A 16,531-nucleotide genomic window follows, 5' to 3' on the forward strand; every position below is an offset into this window, starting at 1 on the left:
CGGTCAAAATAACTGTCAAGTTATTCGCCATCGAAACGACTACCGCTACAATCGACCTGTTCGCAACACATGGGTATTGGGATCTGACCTCATTGATCCAGACAGTCCTCTGAGTAACCCCCTGTCTGAAACACTCATCCAGACAGTCCTCTGAGTAACTGTCTGAAACACTCATCCAGACAGTCCTCTGGGTAACCCCACTGTCTGAAACACTCTACCCAGACAGTCCTCTGGGTAACCCCACTGTCTGAAACACTCATCCAGACAGTCCTCTGGGTAACCCCACTGTCTGAAACACTCATCCAGACAGTCCTCTGAGTAACCCCACTGTCTGAAACACTCATCCAGACAGTCTTCTGAGTAACCCCTCTGTCTGAAACACTCATCCAGACAGTCCTCTGAGTAACCCCACTGTCTATAACACTCATCCAGACAGTCCTCTGAGTAACCCCACTGTCTATAACACTCATCCAGACAGTCCTCTGGGTAACCCCACTGTCTGAAACACTCATCCAGTCCTCTGAGTAACCCCACTGTCTGAAACACTCATCCAGACAGTCCTCTGGGTAACCCCACTGTCTGAAACACTCATCCAGACAGTCTTCTGAGTAACCCCTCTGTCTGAAACACTCATCCAGACAGTCCTCTGAGTAACCCCACTGTCTATAACACTCATCCAGACAGTCCTCTGAGTAACCCCACTGTCTATAACACTCATCCAGACAGTCCTCTGGGTAACCCCACTGTCTGAAACACTCATCCAGTCCTCTGAGTAACCCCACTGTCTGAAACACTCATCCAGACAGTCCTCTGGGTAACCCCACTGTCTGAAACACTCATCCAGACAGTCCTCTGGGTAACCCCAATATCTGAAACACTCATCCAGACAGTCCTCTGAGTAACCCCACTGTCTGAAACACTCATCCAGACAGTCCTCTGAGTAACCCCACTGTCTGAAACACTCATCCAGACAGTCCTCTGGGTAACCCCACTGTCTGGAACACTCAGCCAGACAGTCAGCTTGTTCGTGATAGTCACTCTGTGTCCCACAAAACCTGTGTATGCGACATGATTGGCTGATGGAGGCTATTTTCTAGGGTTGTAGGTTGGAAGCTATCAGGGAATTCCTGTCCATCAGCTTCCTGTATAGGTCTGTGCTAAAGCCACCAATCTCCCTCTTAATCAACATGTCCAGATAACTTGATTCATGCGCATCAAAGGTGAGGGTGAATTTCAGAAAAAGAAGACGCTCTGGATTGATCACTAGAGTCAGATGTGAAGGAGGAGGTTGATCATCAGGAGTCAGATGTGAAGGAGGAGGTTGATCATCTGGAGTCAGATGTGAAGGAGGAGGTTGATCATCAGGAGTCAGATGTGAAGGAAGAGGTTGATCATCAGGAATCATATGTGAAGGAGGAGGTTGATCATCAGGAGTCAGATGTGAAGGAGGTTGATCATCAGGAGTCAGATGTGAAGGAGGTTGATCATCAGGAGTCAGATGTGAAGGAGGAGGTTGATCATCAGGAGTCAGATGTGAAGGAGGGTGATCATCAGGAGTCAGATGTGAAGGAGGAGGTTGATCATCAGGAGTCAGATGTGAAGGAGGAGGTTGATCATCAGGAGTCAGATGTGAAGGAGGAGGTTGATCATCAGGAGTCAGATGTGAAGGAAGGTGATCATCAGGAGTCAGATGTGAAGGAGGAGGTTGATCATCAGGAGTCAGATGTGAAGGAGGAGAATGATCATAAGGAGTCAGATGTGAAGGAGGAGGTTGATCATCAGGAGTCAGGTGTGAAGGAGGAGGTTGATCATCGGGAGTCGGATGTGAAGGAGGAGGTTGATGGCCACATCAGTGAATCATACTTTTTGGAGAAATGTCCTCTGGTCTGATGAAACGAATGTAGAACTGTTTGGCCATAATGACCATTGTTATGTTTGGAGGAAAAAGGGAGAGGCTTGCCAAAGCTCACCATCCCAACTGTGAAGCATGGAGGTGGCAGTATCATGTTTGTGGGGGTGTTTTGCTGCAGGGGAGACTAGTGCACTTCACAAATTAGATGGCATCATGAGGTGGGGAAATGATGTGGATATATTGAAGCAACATGTAAAGACATGAGTTAAAGCTTGGTCACAAATGGGTCTTCCAAATGGACAATGACCCCAAGCATGCTTCCAAAGTTGTGGCAAAATGGATTAAGGACAACAAAGTCAGGGTATTGGAGTGGCCATCACAAAGCCCTGACCTCAATTCTATAGAAAATGTGTGGGCAGAACTGAAAAAGCGTGTGCGAGCAACCCTACAAACCTGACTTAGTTACACCAGCTCTGTCAGGAGGAATGGGCCAAAATGCACCCAACTTATTGTGGGAAGCTTGTGGAAGGCTACCCGAAACATTTGACCCAAGTTAAACAATTTAAAGGCAATGCTACCAAATACTAATTGAGTGTATGTAAACTTCTGACCCACTGGGAATTTGATGAAATTAAAGCTGAAATAAATAATTCTCTCTACCATTATTTTGACATTTCACATTCTTAAAATAAAGTGGTGATCCTAACTGACCTAAGACAGGGAATTTTTACTAGAATTAAATGCCAGGAATTGTGATGAGATTAAATGTATTTGGCTAAGGTGTATGTAAACTTTGGACTTCAACTGTAGGTACCGTTACTGTGTTAAAAACAGAGGCAGTTGTAGGACTGATGTGTGTGGTGTTAAAGGGGAAATCTGACATTTGTTTCTAAACATTGGAGAAAAAAAATTATGGCAGCTTTGTTATTGTTTCAACTGCAGATTGGTTGTTTGTTGTGTGGCTTTTTTAAAGGGGCAACCTGGGTTTCAAACAGAAACAAAATGGCAGCCCAGAGACCTGAGCTGTGTTGGAATACTCATACTAACTGTACTATTTGTGACGTACATTGAGTTTGTAGTTTGCTTATTGGTCGTAGTATGATATAGTTGGTTTAGCCAAAAGTTCCCTGGTATGCAAGCATTTCTAAACTTTTATTCACTTATGGGGTATTGTGATGTCATTATGGGGTACTGTGATGTCATTATGGGGTATTGTGATGTCATTATGGGGTATTGTGATGTAATTATGGGGTATTGTGATGTCATTATGGGGTATTGTCTGAAGATAGATCATCATCCATTTTAGAATAGTAGCCAAAGAACATTTTACTGGTTGAAGTCGTTTTTAAATATAAAGTGGTACATTTTCGACAAAAACATAAACGTTATATTAATCAGGACATTCAAATGAACCTTACAATTATAATCCAAAGTAGTGTGAAATGCACTCATAAGCAACCTGGAAATGGAGGCTATATCTGCTGTCAGCCTATGAGAAGTCCCCTGAGTTTTCCCCCATGGTGGTGAACTAGTGAATAGACACAGAGATTAATGTGAGGTTCCTTGAGTAGCATCCTGATCTTACACTGATAGTGTGTTGTCATATTCAGAATACATTGTGGAAAAACTACAATCTCTGCTCACCTTTTTGCTCCAGGCAGATATACAACATCCATAACTAGTGGTTTCTGCATTAGAAGGGAGGTGTTTCTGCATTAGAAGGGAGGTGTTTCTGCATTAGAAGGGAGGGGTTTCTGCATTAGAAGGGAGGTGTTTCTGCATCAGAAGGGAGGTGTTTCTGCATTAGAAGGGAGGTGTTTCTGCATTAGAAGGGAGGGGTTTCTGCATTAGAAAGGAGGTGTTACTGCATTAGAAGGGAGGGGTTTCTGCATTAGAAGGGAGGGGTTTCTGCATTGGAAGGGAGGGGTTTCTGCATTAGAAAGGAGGTGTTACTGCATTAGAAGGGAGGGGTTTCTGCATTAGAAGGGAGGGGTTTCTGCATTGGAAGGGAGGGGTTTCTGCATTAGAAGGGATGGGTTTCTGCATTAGAAGGGAGGGGTTTCTGCATTAGAAGGGAGGGGTTTCTGCATTAGAAGGGAGGGGTTTCTGCATTAGAATGGAGGGGTTTCTGCATTAGAAGGGAGGGGTTTCTGCATTATAGGGAGGGGTTTCTGCATTAGAAGGGAGGGGTTTCTGCATTAGAAGGGAGGGATTTCTGCATTAGAAGGGAGGGGTTTCTGCATCCAAATTGCATGTGCATCGCCCTTGTTGCAATTTTAGCAAACACAGAAAGGGGCCTTTATAGAAGACCAAAAGTCATCTGGCACACTGCTTAGGATGTCAAAAACATTTACTTTTTTTGCCTAAAATCATTGATGTTACTACTAATGTGAAAACAAGACTAAATATGACTATTGTTGCTCACTTGACTGTCTTAAGACAATTGTCAAGTAATTTCAACATTCATTACAGACATCAATTGTTGTACAACATCATGGCTACGCTGTTGGCATCACCTTTTACAGTGGATTTCTGCTGTTGTGGGCCTTTAACCATCTGTCTGACTTGTTGTTTACACAGGAGAGAGACGTGACTATCGCGGATCCTCTGGGGAGCCTCAACATCATGAAGCTGACGAGGCAGAGAAGTCTCTCCAGTTTATATCACCTCAAGAAACACCAGCAGAGACCAACAGGGAATAAATCTCATTGCTTCTCAGACTCTGGGAAAGGTTGCAAATCTTCATCAGAACTTACAATACACCAGAGAATACACACTGGAGAGAAACCTTATAACTGTGATCAATGTGGGAAGAGATTTACTCACTCAAGCTGCCTGACAGTACATCTGAGAGCACACAAGGGAGAGAAACCTTATAGCTGTGATCAATGTGGGAAGAGTTTTACTCACTCAAGCTGCCTGACAGTACATCTGAGAGCACACAAGGGAGAGAAACCTTATAACTGTGATCAATGTGGGAAGAGTTTTGTTACATCTAGCCATCTGACTATACACCAGAGAACACACACAGGAGAGAAATCTTACAGCTGTAGTCAATGTGGGAAGAGTTTTATTCAGTCAAGTAGCCTGGTATCACACCAGAGAACACACAAGGGAGAGAAACCTTACCACTGCTCTGCCTGCAGAAAGAGTTTTGTTTGTTCAACAGATTTAAAATCACACCAGAAAATACACACAGTAGAGAAACCTTCTAACTGTACTCAATGTGGAAAGAGGTTTAAATCACTCAATCTGCTTGATAGTACATCTGAGAGCACACACAGGAGAGAAATCTTACAGCTGTAGTCAATGTGGGAAGAGTTTTATTCAGTCAAGTAGCCTGATATCACACCAGAGAACACACACAGGAGAGAAATCTCATAGCTGTGATCAATGTCACAAGAGATACTCTGATAAAATATATCTGATCAAACATCAGAAAATACATTAATGAAGGAGTTGTTTCATGATATCAATGAAATGTCACAATGTAGAATGTTTAAACATTGTAGTGGGAGTATTTTAATGATGTCACAATGTAGAATGTTTAAACATTGTAGTAGGAGTATTTTAATGATGTCACAATGTAGAATGTTTTCACATTGTAGTAGGAGTATTTGAATGATGTCACAATGTAGAATGTTTAAACATAGTAGTAGGAGTATTTTAATGATGTCACAATGTAGAATGTTTAAACATTGTAGTAGGAGTATTTTAATGATGTTGTAGTAAAACGCCAAAGGGATCTACCTCCTGGTCTTCTTCACCAAGGGTAGAGGCAGAGATGACCTCGCCTACTGAAATACCGGATTGGGCAAAGCCACCAGAAGACGACTCAAGCCAACCAACTACTGGTGTCAGGAAGAATCACCCTCTGCCTCAAGTGACACCTCTGAATGGGAACAGCTGATAGACTCATTGCTGATAGAGTAAAGGCTCTGTCATAACCAGAGGCCCATATATGCACTGTAAGAAAAGCATTTCCTGTTGTAAGATATGTCATCACCCTCTCTGCTCTGAGGGAATGGGAGGAGCAGCGGATCGGGGCAGAGAATCAAAAGGTATATAAAGAGACATTTGCCATTACTTTGGCGCTGACTTCTTGAATTCTGAATTCATTTAGACAACCATTTGACTTCGGGTAAATTGCCACCTGACTCAAATTACTTAAAGATTCTAACTTGTTGGATCTGAGAAGGGTCTCTCCGATATACCCTTTAACTATTGAACAGCTGTTCTCTCGCCTGTGGCCTTGGTGCTTGTATACTGATGCAAATTATATCCAGAGCCAGTCTTTGAAACTGCAACTCTCGATTGAGCTCAGTACCTCGCCCTAGTTGTGTGGCACAGACTCTTCGATATTCCAGTGGGGCTCTCATCCGTTCCAAACTTGAATCTCTCAATTTAGTAAAGCACCGACTCCAATTCAACCTCTCAGCCAGTAGAGGGGAGTCGCTACCTATCTAAATTCTTAAAAGGACTCTGACCGATTGAAACTCTGCTCCTGATCTCGTGGGTCTCCTCGTCATCTCTCAAAGGTAATTAAATAACTATTATAAGTATTTAATGTAGAGATAAGTGTTATCATTGTACCAGGCATTTTATAGAGCATTAAGGCATTTGCATGTTTTTGATTAACGCTGTGTGTGACCGAGCAACAAATGGTGTATTTTGAAGTGCGTTTGATTGTAAAAGACAAAAAATATATAAACATAAACACTGCTAATCCAACAATAGTGCTAGGTGCCTGTACTATATAAACACTGCTAATCCAACAATAGTGCTAGGTGTCTGTACTATATAAACACTGCTAATCCAACAATAGTGCTGGGTGTCTGTACTATATAAACACTGCTAATCCAACAATAGTGCTAGGTGTCTGTACTATATAAACACTGCTAATCCAACAATAGTGCTAGGTGTCTGTACTATATAAACACTGCTAATCCAACAATAGTGCTGGGTGTCTGTACTATATAAACACTGCTAATCCAACAATAGTGCTAGGTGTCTGTACTATATAAACACTGCTAATACAACAATAGTGCTAGGTGTCTGTACTATATAAACACTGCTAATCCAACAATAGTGCTAGGTGTCTGTACTATATAAACACTGCTAATCCAACAATAGTGCTAGGTGTCTGTACTATATAAACACTGCTAATCCAACAATAGTGCTAGGTGTCTGTACTATATAAACACTGCTAATACAACAATAGTGCTAGGTGTCTGTACTATATAAACACTGCTAATACAACAATAGTGCTAGGTGTCTGTACTATATAAACACTGTTAATCCAACAATAGTGCTAGGTGTCTGTACTATATAAACACTGCTAATCCAACAATAGTGCTAGGTGTCTGTACTATATAAACACTGCTAATCCAACAATAGTGCTAGGTGTCTGTACTATATAAACACTGCTAATCCAACAATAGTGCCAGGTGTCTGTACTATATAAACACTGCTAATACAACAATAGTGTAGGTGTCTGTACTATATAAACTACAGTCCACCTGCTAATCAACCAACAGTGTTAGGTGTCTGTACTATATAAACTACAGTCCACCTGCTAATCACCCAACAGTGTTAGGTGTCTGTATATATATATATATATTCAATACAATACCTACTATTATCCTACTGAACAGTACAGCTTGGGTTGGTCTACTATTATCCTACTGAACAGTACAGCTTGGGTTGGTCTACTATTATCCTACTGAACAGTACAGCTTGGGTTGGTCTACTATTATCCTACTGAACAGTACAGCTTGGGTTGGTCTACTATTATCCTACTGAACAGTACAGCTTGGGTTGGTCTACTATTATCCTACTGAACAGAACAGCTTGGGTTGGTCTACTATTATCCTACTGAACAGTACAGCTTGGGTTGGTCTACTATTATCCTACTGAACAGTACAGCTTGGGTTGGTCTACTATTATCCTACTGAACAGTACAGCTTGGGTTGGTCTACTATTATCCTACTGAACAGTACAGCTTGGGTTGGTCTACTATTATCCTACTGAACAGTACAGCTTGGGTTGGCCTACTATTATCCTACTGAACAGTACAGCTTGGGTTGGTCTACTATTATCCTACTGAACAGAACAGCTTGGGTTGGTCTACTATTATCCTACTGAACAGTACCACTTGGGTTGGTCTACTATTATCCTACTGAACAGTACAGCTTGGGTTGGTCTACTATTATCCTACTGAACAGAACAGCTTGGGTTGGTCTACTATTATCCTACTGAACAGTACCACTTGGGTTGGTCTGACTGTGAAAGACCAATATGGGATTCATCATTTAGGTCATTCAGTGTGTATCACTGTTTCTTGTGCTTTTCACACAGGGTGCCTTTCCTTCTCTGGGCCGTTTGGAAAATGTTTTGCTAAATTAGAGTACTGTATACCCACTTCTACAGGCACCACTACACCACTGCCTACAGCTTTCAACATACCAGTATTTAGTTTGGAAACATTCAGAAGAAATGCTGGTATAATTAATACAATAATAAAATATGTCACATTTTCAATTTATTTGTTTCAAAATTGGTTGCAATGCTGTGAAAAACAGTTGCACTGCACTGCTACAATAATCGATATTCTCAAAGTTGAGTTTGAGTTTGTCTTTGCAGGGGGACTCTTATTTAGAAGAAAATAATCTGATGATGTGCTGCCAGCATATTATCCTGCTGCTAGCAGAACGGTAATTTAGGCGTTTAACCTCGAATATTTGTACGGTGTGCTGCGAGGTACAAACTGCAGAGATCTCTATGGAGACGTAGATCAATAAGAGGTTATTTCCACCAGGGGGAGACAAACGGCAGTTAATATTCCAGAATAGAGCACCACCGAATGTGTAGGCTACCTAATCAATTCTTGCTAATCAATCAATTCAAATCCTGTCCATGAAGAGAAGTGAACAAGTGCACACTTTGGGAGGAAGGAGAGATTATTGGGGCAGAGACCAGGTATGTAGATGTTTCCCCAGCCAGGTACCACTACAACACATACCAGTCAATCAATATATCATCACTTTGGGAGGAAGGAGAGATTATTGGGGCAGAGACCAGGTATGTAGATGTTTCCCCAGCCAGGTACCGCTACAACACATACCAGTCAATCAATATATCATCACTTTGGGAGGAAGGAGAGATTATTGGGGCAGAGACCAGGTATGTAGATGTTTCCCCAGCCAGGTACCACTACAACACATACCAGTCAATCAATATATCATCACTTTGGGAGGAAGGAGAGACTATTGGGGCAGAGACCAGGTATGTAGATGTTTCCCCAGCCAGGTACCACTACAACACATACCAGTCAATCAATATATCATCACTTTGGGAGGAAGGAGAGATTATTGGGGCAGAGACCAGGTATGTAGATGTTTCCCCAGCCAGGTACCACTACAACACATACCAGTCAATCAATATATCATCACTTTGGGAGGAAGGAGAGACTATTGGGGCAGAGACCAGGTATGTAGATGTTTCCCCAGCCAGGTACCACTACAACACATACCAGTCAATCAATATATCATCACTTTGGGAGGAAGGAGAGATTATTGGGGCAGAGACCAGGTATGTATAATACATCATAGTCTATGTGGAGGATAAATAACTACACACCAGGACAACAATACATCATAGTCTATGTGGAGGATAAATAACTACACACCAGGACAACAATACATCATAGTCTATGTGGAGGATAAATAACTACACACCAGGACAACAATATATCATAGTCTATGGAGGATAAATAACTACACACCAGGACAACAATACATCATAGTCTATGTGGAGGATAAATAACTACACACCAGGACAGCAATACATCATAGTCTATGTGGAGTATAAATAACTACACACCAGGACAACAATACATCATAGTCTATGTGGAGGATAAATAACTACACACCAGGACAACAATACATCATAGTCTATGGAGGATAAATAACTACACACCAGGACAACAATACATCATAGTCTATGGAGGATAAATAAATACACACCAGGACAACAATACATCATAGTCTATGTGGAGGATAAATAACTACACACCAGGACAACAATACATCATAGTCTATGTGGAGGATAAATAACTACACACCAGGACAACAATACATCATATTCTATGTGGAGGATAAATAACTACACACCAGGACAACAATACATCATAGTCTATGTGGAGGATAAATAACTACACACCAGGACAACAATACATCATAGTCTATGTGGAGGATAAATAACTACACACCAGGACAACAATACATCATAGTCTATGTGGAGGATAAATAACTACACACCAGGACAACAATACATCATAGTCTATGTGGAGGATAAATAACTACACACCAGGACAACAATACATCATAGTCTATGGAGGATAAATAACTACACACCAGGACAACAATACATCATAGTCTATGTGGAGGATAAATAACTACACACCAGGACAACAATACATCATAGTCTATGGAGGATAAATAACTACATTGATGTCTTCTGTCTTTCTGTTTGTTTGTAGTTTCTCACTGTTTGAATTAGCAGGTGATATTATTAGCCTCTGATCTGTGTGTGAGAGAGAGACAGAAAGACAGACAGAAAGAGCGAGAGACACAGAGACAGACAGAAGAGTCCCCTAAGCAAGCTGGACCTGGGGCTCTGTTCACAAACACAAACAGACCCCACAGAGCCCCAGGACAGCACACATATTAGACCCAACCAATCATGAGAAAACAAAAAGATGATTACTTGACACATTGGAAATAATTATCAAAAAACAGAGCAAACTACAATGTTATTTAGTCTGTCCACGAGGGGAGTCACACAAGACTGATCTCAGTTAATTCATACTGTACGTTGTAGTCTGTCCAAGAGGGGAATCACACAGACTGATCTCAGTAGTCTGTTCAAGAGGGGAATCACACAGACTGATCTCAGTTAATTCATACTGTATGTTGTAGTCTGTCCAAGAGGGGAATCACACAGACTGATCTCAGTTCATTCATACTGTATGTTGTAGTCTGTCCAAGAGGGTAATTATACAGACTGATCTCAGTTAATTCATACTGTATGTTGTAGTCTGTCCAAGAGGGGAATCACACAGACTGATCTCAGTTAATTCATACTGTATGTTGTAGTCTGTCTAATAATTAAATCACACAGACTGATCTCAGTTAATTCATACTGTATGTTGTAGTCTGTCCAAGAGGGGAATCACACAGACTGATCTCAGTTAATTCATACTGTATGTTGTAGTCTGTCTAATAATTAAATCACACAGACTGATCTCAGTTAATTCATACTGTATGTTGTAGTCTGTCTAATAATTAAATCACACAAGACTGACAGCCTGTAATTTTATTAAAAGCATTCAGTTGATTACATGGCAGTTTAGAGAGCAACATCACAACAATAATCTACTTCATAATCAATATCATAACATTTATAATCAATAACATCATTATCTCTATACTACTAACAACATAACACTAATCTACTTCATAATCAATAATCTATATCATAACATTATAATCAATAACATCATGAGAGGTAAACAACAACAAACCCCTTTATTAAAAAATGTTTAAAAATACAAAGAATGAACAGATGATTAAAATAATACCTGGACTAATAATGGAAACACTTCAAGATAAAGAATCTAAGAGACACTAAATAAGATAAAGAATCTAAGAGACACTAAATAAGATAAAGAATCTAAGAGACACTAAATAAGATGAAGGATCTAAGAGACACTAAATAAGATGAAGAATCTAAGAGACACTAAATAAGATAAGAATCTAAGAGACACTAAATAAGATAAAGAATCTAAGAGACACTAAATAAGATAAAGAATCTAAGAGACACTAAATAAGATAAAGAATCTAAGAGACACTAAATAAGATAAAGGATCTAAGAGACACTAAATAAGATAAAGAATCTAAGAGACACTAAATAAGATAAAGAATCTAAGAGACACTAAATAAGACAAAGACTCTAAGAGACAAATAAATGAAGATAAGAAGCAATACTGGAACATGAAACCGACGTAATTGAGCTACTCTCTTAAAATAATTAAAAACCGATTGTTACCAAAATCCCATGTTACCGAAGTCCCATGTTAACAAAACCCCATGTCACCCAAACAACATGTTCCCCCAAACCCCATGTTACCCAAAACGCCATGTTACCCCAATCCCCATGTTACCCAAAACCCCATGTTACCCAAAACCCCATGTTACCCCAAACCTCATGTTATCCAAAACCCCATGTTACCCAAAATCCCATGTTACCCAAACCCCATGTTACCAAATCCCATGTTTCCCAGAACCCCATGTTACCAAAATCCCATGTTACCATAAACCCCATGTTACCCAAAACCCAATGTTACCTAAATCCCATGTTACCCCAAAACCCCATGTTACCCAGAACCCCATGTTACCAAAATCCTATGTTACCCAAAATCCCATGTTACCCAGAACCCCATGTTACCCAGAACACCATTTTACCAAAATCCCATGTTACCCAAAATCCCATGTTACCCAAAACACCATGTTACCCAGAACCCCATGTTACCAAAATCCCATGTTACCCAAAATCCCATGTTACCCAAACCCCATGTTACCCAAAAACCCCATGTTACCAAAACCCCATGTTACCAAATCCCATGTTACCCAGAACCCCATGTTACCAAAATCCCATGTTACCCAAAACCCCATGTTACCCAAATCCCATGTTACCCAGAACCCCATGTTACCAAAATCCCATGTTACCCAAAATCCCATGTTACCCAAAACACCATGTTACCCAGAACCCCATGTTACCAAAATCCCATGTTACCTAAAATCCCATGTTACCCAAACCCCATGTTTCTCTGGTGGTAAAAACCAAACTAAATGAATAATGGTGGTTGCAGTCACTACTTTTAGATTTCTTCCAAGGTTATTACAATTAGAACCACTTCAGGTTTATCACCACATTTTAAACACCAGTCCACTGCTGACCATCGATTTAAAACACAAAACTGACCTAAGATCAGATGTAGGGTCAGATTCATTCTACTCCTACTCCGTCCCCTGGGCTGCTCTCTCCTCTCCTGGTCCAGCTTCAGCTCTGGAGCTCAGAGAGACCATCTCCATGGCATTGACATAAAGATCCATGCTGCTCACCCTGTTCACTCTCTTCTGCCTCCTGGTGGGCTAGGGAGACACAGCATCAACAGTCAGACATTTACTCTCTAGTGTCTCCATTCTCTCCTTCCCTCTCCCTCTCCCTCTAGTTTAAATGACTTGTAACGTCTGAGTAAATGTCTTTACCTTGTAGTACAGGTAGGAGGTGGTGATTGTTGTCAGTAGGATCAGCAGCACTACAACGTGTCTGATGATGAAGGCTGGCAGAGGAGAGGCTGCAAACAGAAACACCTTTGATGAGGGGACTGAACATCATCACATAGATCTGTGGGAAATCTGTCAATGACAAAGTTATAAGTCTGGTTCATGTTCAGTTACCTGTGATGGTGAGGGAGAGGAGCTCACTCTCAGAGGAGAAGTTATGAGAGAAAACATAATTGTCATAAACACAGCTGTAGTTCCCTTGGTGGGAGTCATCTGCAGCAGGGAAGAGGAAGGCAGCAGAGTGATTGACAGCTGGCTGGGTCTGGGTTCTGTTGGAGCTGGTGAACGTGAGGAGGAAGGAGCCTCCTGGGTACTGTGGCTGAGTGGAGCAGGTGATGGTGAAGTTGTAGCCCCTGAACATCTCGGGCCCCTGGTGGCCCCTGAAGACCCCTCCCATTGGGTCAGTCAGGTAGATATCAGGCTGGACCAGGAGATCTGTAACAATAAAAGAGAACAAGAAAAACCTCTTCAACTAGTTTCCTATAGATATGACAATAACATCAGCATGTAACAGTGCCAGCCACCCTCCCTCACAGGGCAACATGAGTAGTGGGCCTACAGTCACTGAGACAACATATGTTGATATCAGGCTGAAGCAGGACATCTGGAACAAGAGGAGAGAAAAAGAAAACGTAGCTCCTCAACTACTTTCCTCATTTAGATGTGACAATAACATGACATGTGACAGTGGTAGTGAGTAGAGACGTTCACTGAGATAACACTCAAATACAAAGCATTCTGGGATATTTAAGTTGTATTTGATTCCTACTTGACTGAGTGATCTATTTAGTAAAGCAGACTGACAAGTTAAACAGTCATCATGAGAGGTGCAGAGGAAGTTGTATGAATGAAGGAAATCAATTGAATATAATTATAATATGTTGTTATTACCTGAGCAGATCACTGTGAGTCCAGGGCGGAGATAATAACTTCTGGAACATTCCCTCAGTGAAGACTCAGACCCAGAACATCTAACTCCAACCCCTAAAGTGGTGTTTCCAGGTAGTACTGAAACAGTGGAGCCACAACCCAACTGTCTACACACTACTGCAGCTTCATCCTCTTTGTTCCAGTAAGCTCCCACAGTCCTCCACTCTCCCTGGTCGTACCGCTCCACTCCACCAGCACAGCGACTGCCTCCTCCCACCAGCCTCACATCATCAGGCTCTGAGAAAAGAAAAGAGAGAGACAGTAATCTTACTATTTTCTCACTAAAACACACCTATATTGTCTCTCATATTCTTCACTCCAGGTGAGAAACAATGTTGACTGAGTGACAAACTGTTTCTTACCTGAGCAGGTGAGTCCAACAGCATTACCAGGTAGGCAGGTGTTGTTCTCTCTGTCTGAGGTGTCACAGTCCAGGAGAAGGGACTCTTTGCCTTTACACTGGAACTCTTTATCCCAGGTCTGACCCTCACCTTCTCCATAGAGCCCCCCCTGTAGAGCTGCAGGAGCCCCACAGCCAACATCCCTACAGACTACCTCTGCATCCTGCCGGTCAAAGTCAGCTTCACACACTGAGGCCCAGGACTGATTGGACTTCACCTCCACTCTCCCAGAGCAGAGACCAGCTCCACCCACAAGCCGCACAGACTCTGGAGAAAAAGAGTTGGTTGAACATTCAATCAGTTTTGTTGATGACACTGTCAAGGACTAAACACAAATATGTTGGATAAAAGATTGTAGTTTGCTATGTTTGATACTGTAAGAGGTAGAAATGGGTTCTTAGTCACTCAGGATCGGGTTGGGAATAATGCAGGCAGGAGACAGGAATAAGTTCACTTCACTTTATAGAAAATAAACAGCTGGACATCCATCAGGCAGCTTCACTTCAGTACCATCTGATCTACAAGGTCTGATACTGTATGTCAGGGTCAGGATGGGCCAAGAGGAGAAAAGGTTACTGGTTATGATGACATCACTGGTGAGAACTCGGTGATAAAATATATTTGATCTTTCCCATCTCTCCCTCTTCCTCTCCTCCTCCCTCATTCTCTCTTTGTGACAGTGGTAGTGAGTAGAGACGTTCACTGAGGTAACACTCAAATACAAAGCATTCTGGGATATTTAAGTTGTATTTGATTCCTACTTGACTGAGTGATCTATTTAGTAAAGCAGACTGACAAGCTAAACAGTCATCATGAGAGGTGCAGAGGAAGTTGTATGAATGAAGGAAATCAGTTGAATATAATTATAATATGTTGATATTTCCTGAGCAGATCACTGTGAGTCCAGGAAGGAGATATAATACATGGACTAAAGTATGTGGAACTCAGCTGTGAGTTTTACAACAGAGGATTATTTTTACGCTCTACGTGGTTCAACACTCGGCAGTCCATTCTGTGAGCTTGTGTTGTCTACCACTTCACGGCTGAGCCGTTGTTGCTCCTAGGCGTGCCACATTGAAATTCACAGAGACCTTCAGAAAATAAATTTTACTGCCAATGTTTTTCTATGGAGATTGCTTGGCTGTGTGCTCAATTTTATACACCTGTCAGCAACAGGTGTGTCTGAAATAGCAGAATCCACTGATGTCCACATAGTTTTGGCAATATAGTGTATCTTGTTATTACCTGAGCAGATCACTGTGAGTCCAGGAAGGAGATCATAACTTCTCTCACACTCCCTCAGTGAAGACTCAGACCCAGAACAGGAAACTAAAATCCCTCTTGTGGTTTTTATAGGTTGTACTGAAACAGTGGAGCCACAACCCAGCTGTCTACACACTACTGCAGCTACATTCCTCTGGTCTTCGTCCTCAGCTCCCACAGTCCTCCACTCTCCCTGATCGTACCACTCCACTCCACCAGCACAGCGACTGCCTCCTCCCACCAGCCTCACATCATCAGGCTCTGAGAAAAGAAAAGAGAGAGACAGTAATCTTACTATTTTCTCACTAAAACACACCTACATTGTCTCTCATATTCTTCACTCCAGGTGAGAAACAATGTTGATTGAGTGACAAACTGTTTCTTACCTGAGCAGGTGAGTCCAACAGCATTACCAGGTAGGCAGGTGTTGTTCTCTCTGTCTGAGGTGTCACAGTCCAGGAGAAGGGACTCTTTGCCTTTACACTGGAACTCTTTATCCCAGGTCTGACCCTCACCTTCTCCATAGAGCCCCCCCTGTAGAGCTGCAGGAGTCCCACAGCCAAGCTCCCCACAGACTACCTCTGCATCCTGCCGGTCAAAGTCAGCTTCACACACTGAGGCCCAGGACTGATTGGACTTCACCTCCACTCTCCCAGAGCAGAGACCAGCTCCATCCA

The 16,531-nt window shown here is 41.9% G+C and overlaps 1 long non-coding RNA gene across 1 annotated transcript; it reads left to right on the top strand.

Annotated features, from left to right (window-relative positions):
- The first annotated feature begins 5,662 nt into the window (after positions 1-5,662).
- On the top strand, positions 5,663-16,127 carry LOC116369012 (uncharacterized). The gene is made up of 3 exons (XR_004208572.1): positions 5,663-6,390; positions 14,160-14,451; positions 15,948-16,127. It is a non-coding gene; the product is annotated as an uncharacterized LOC116369012 (long non-coding RNA).
- The last annotated feature ends 404 nt before the right edge of the window (positions 16,128-16,531 follow it).

Source organism: Oncorhynchus kisutch, unplaced genomic scaffold (assembly GCF_002021735.2).
Source record: "Oncorhynchus kisutch isolate 150728-3 unplaced genomic scaffold, Okis_V2 scaffold2039, whole genome shotgun sequence".
NCBI classification, from domain to species: domain Eukaryota; kingdom Metazoa; phylum Chordata; class Actinopteri; order Salmoniformes; family Salmonidae; genus Oncorhynchus; species Oncorhynchus kisutch.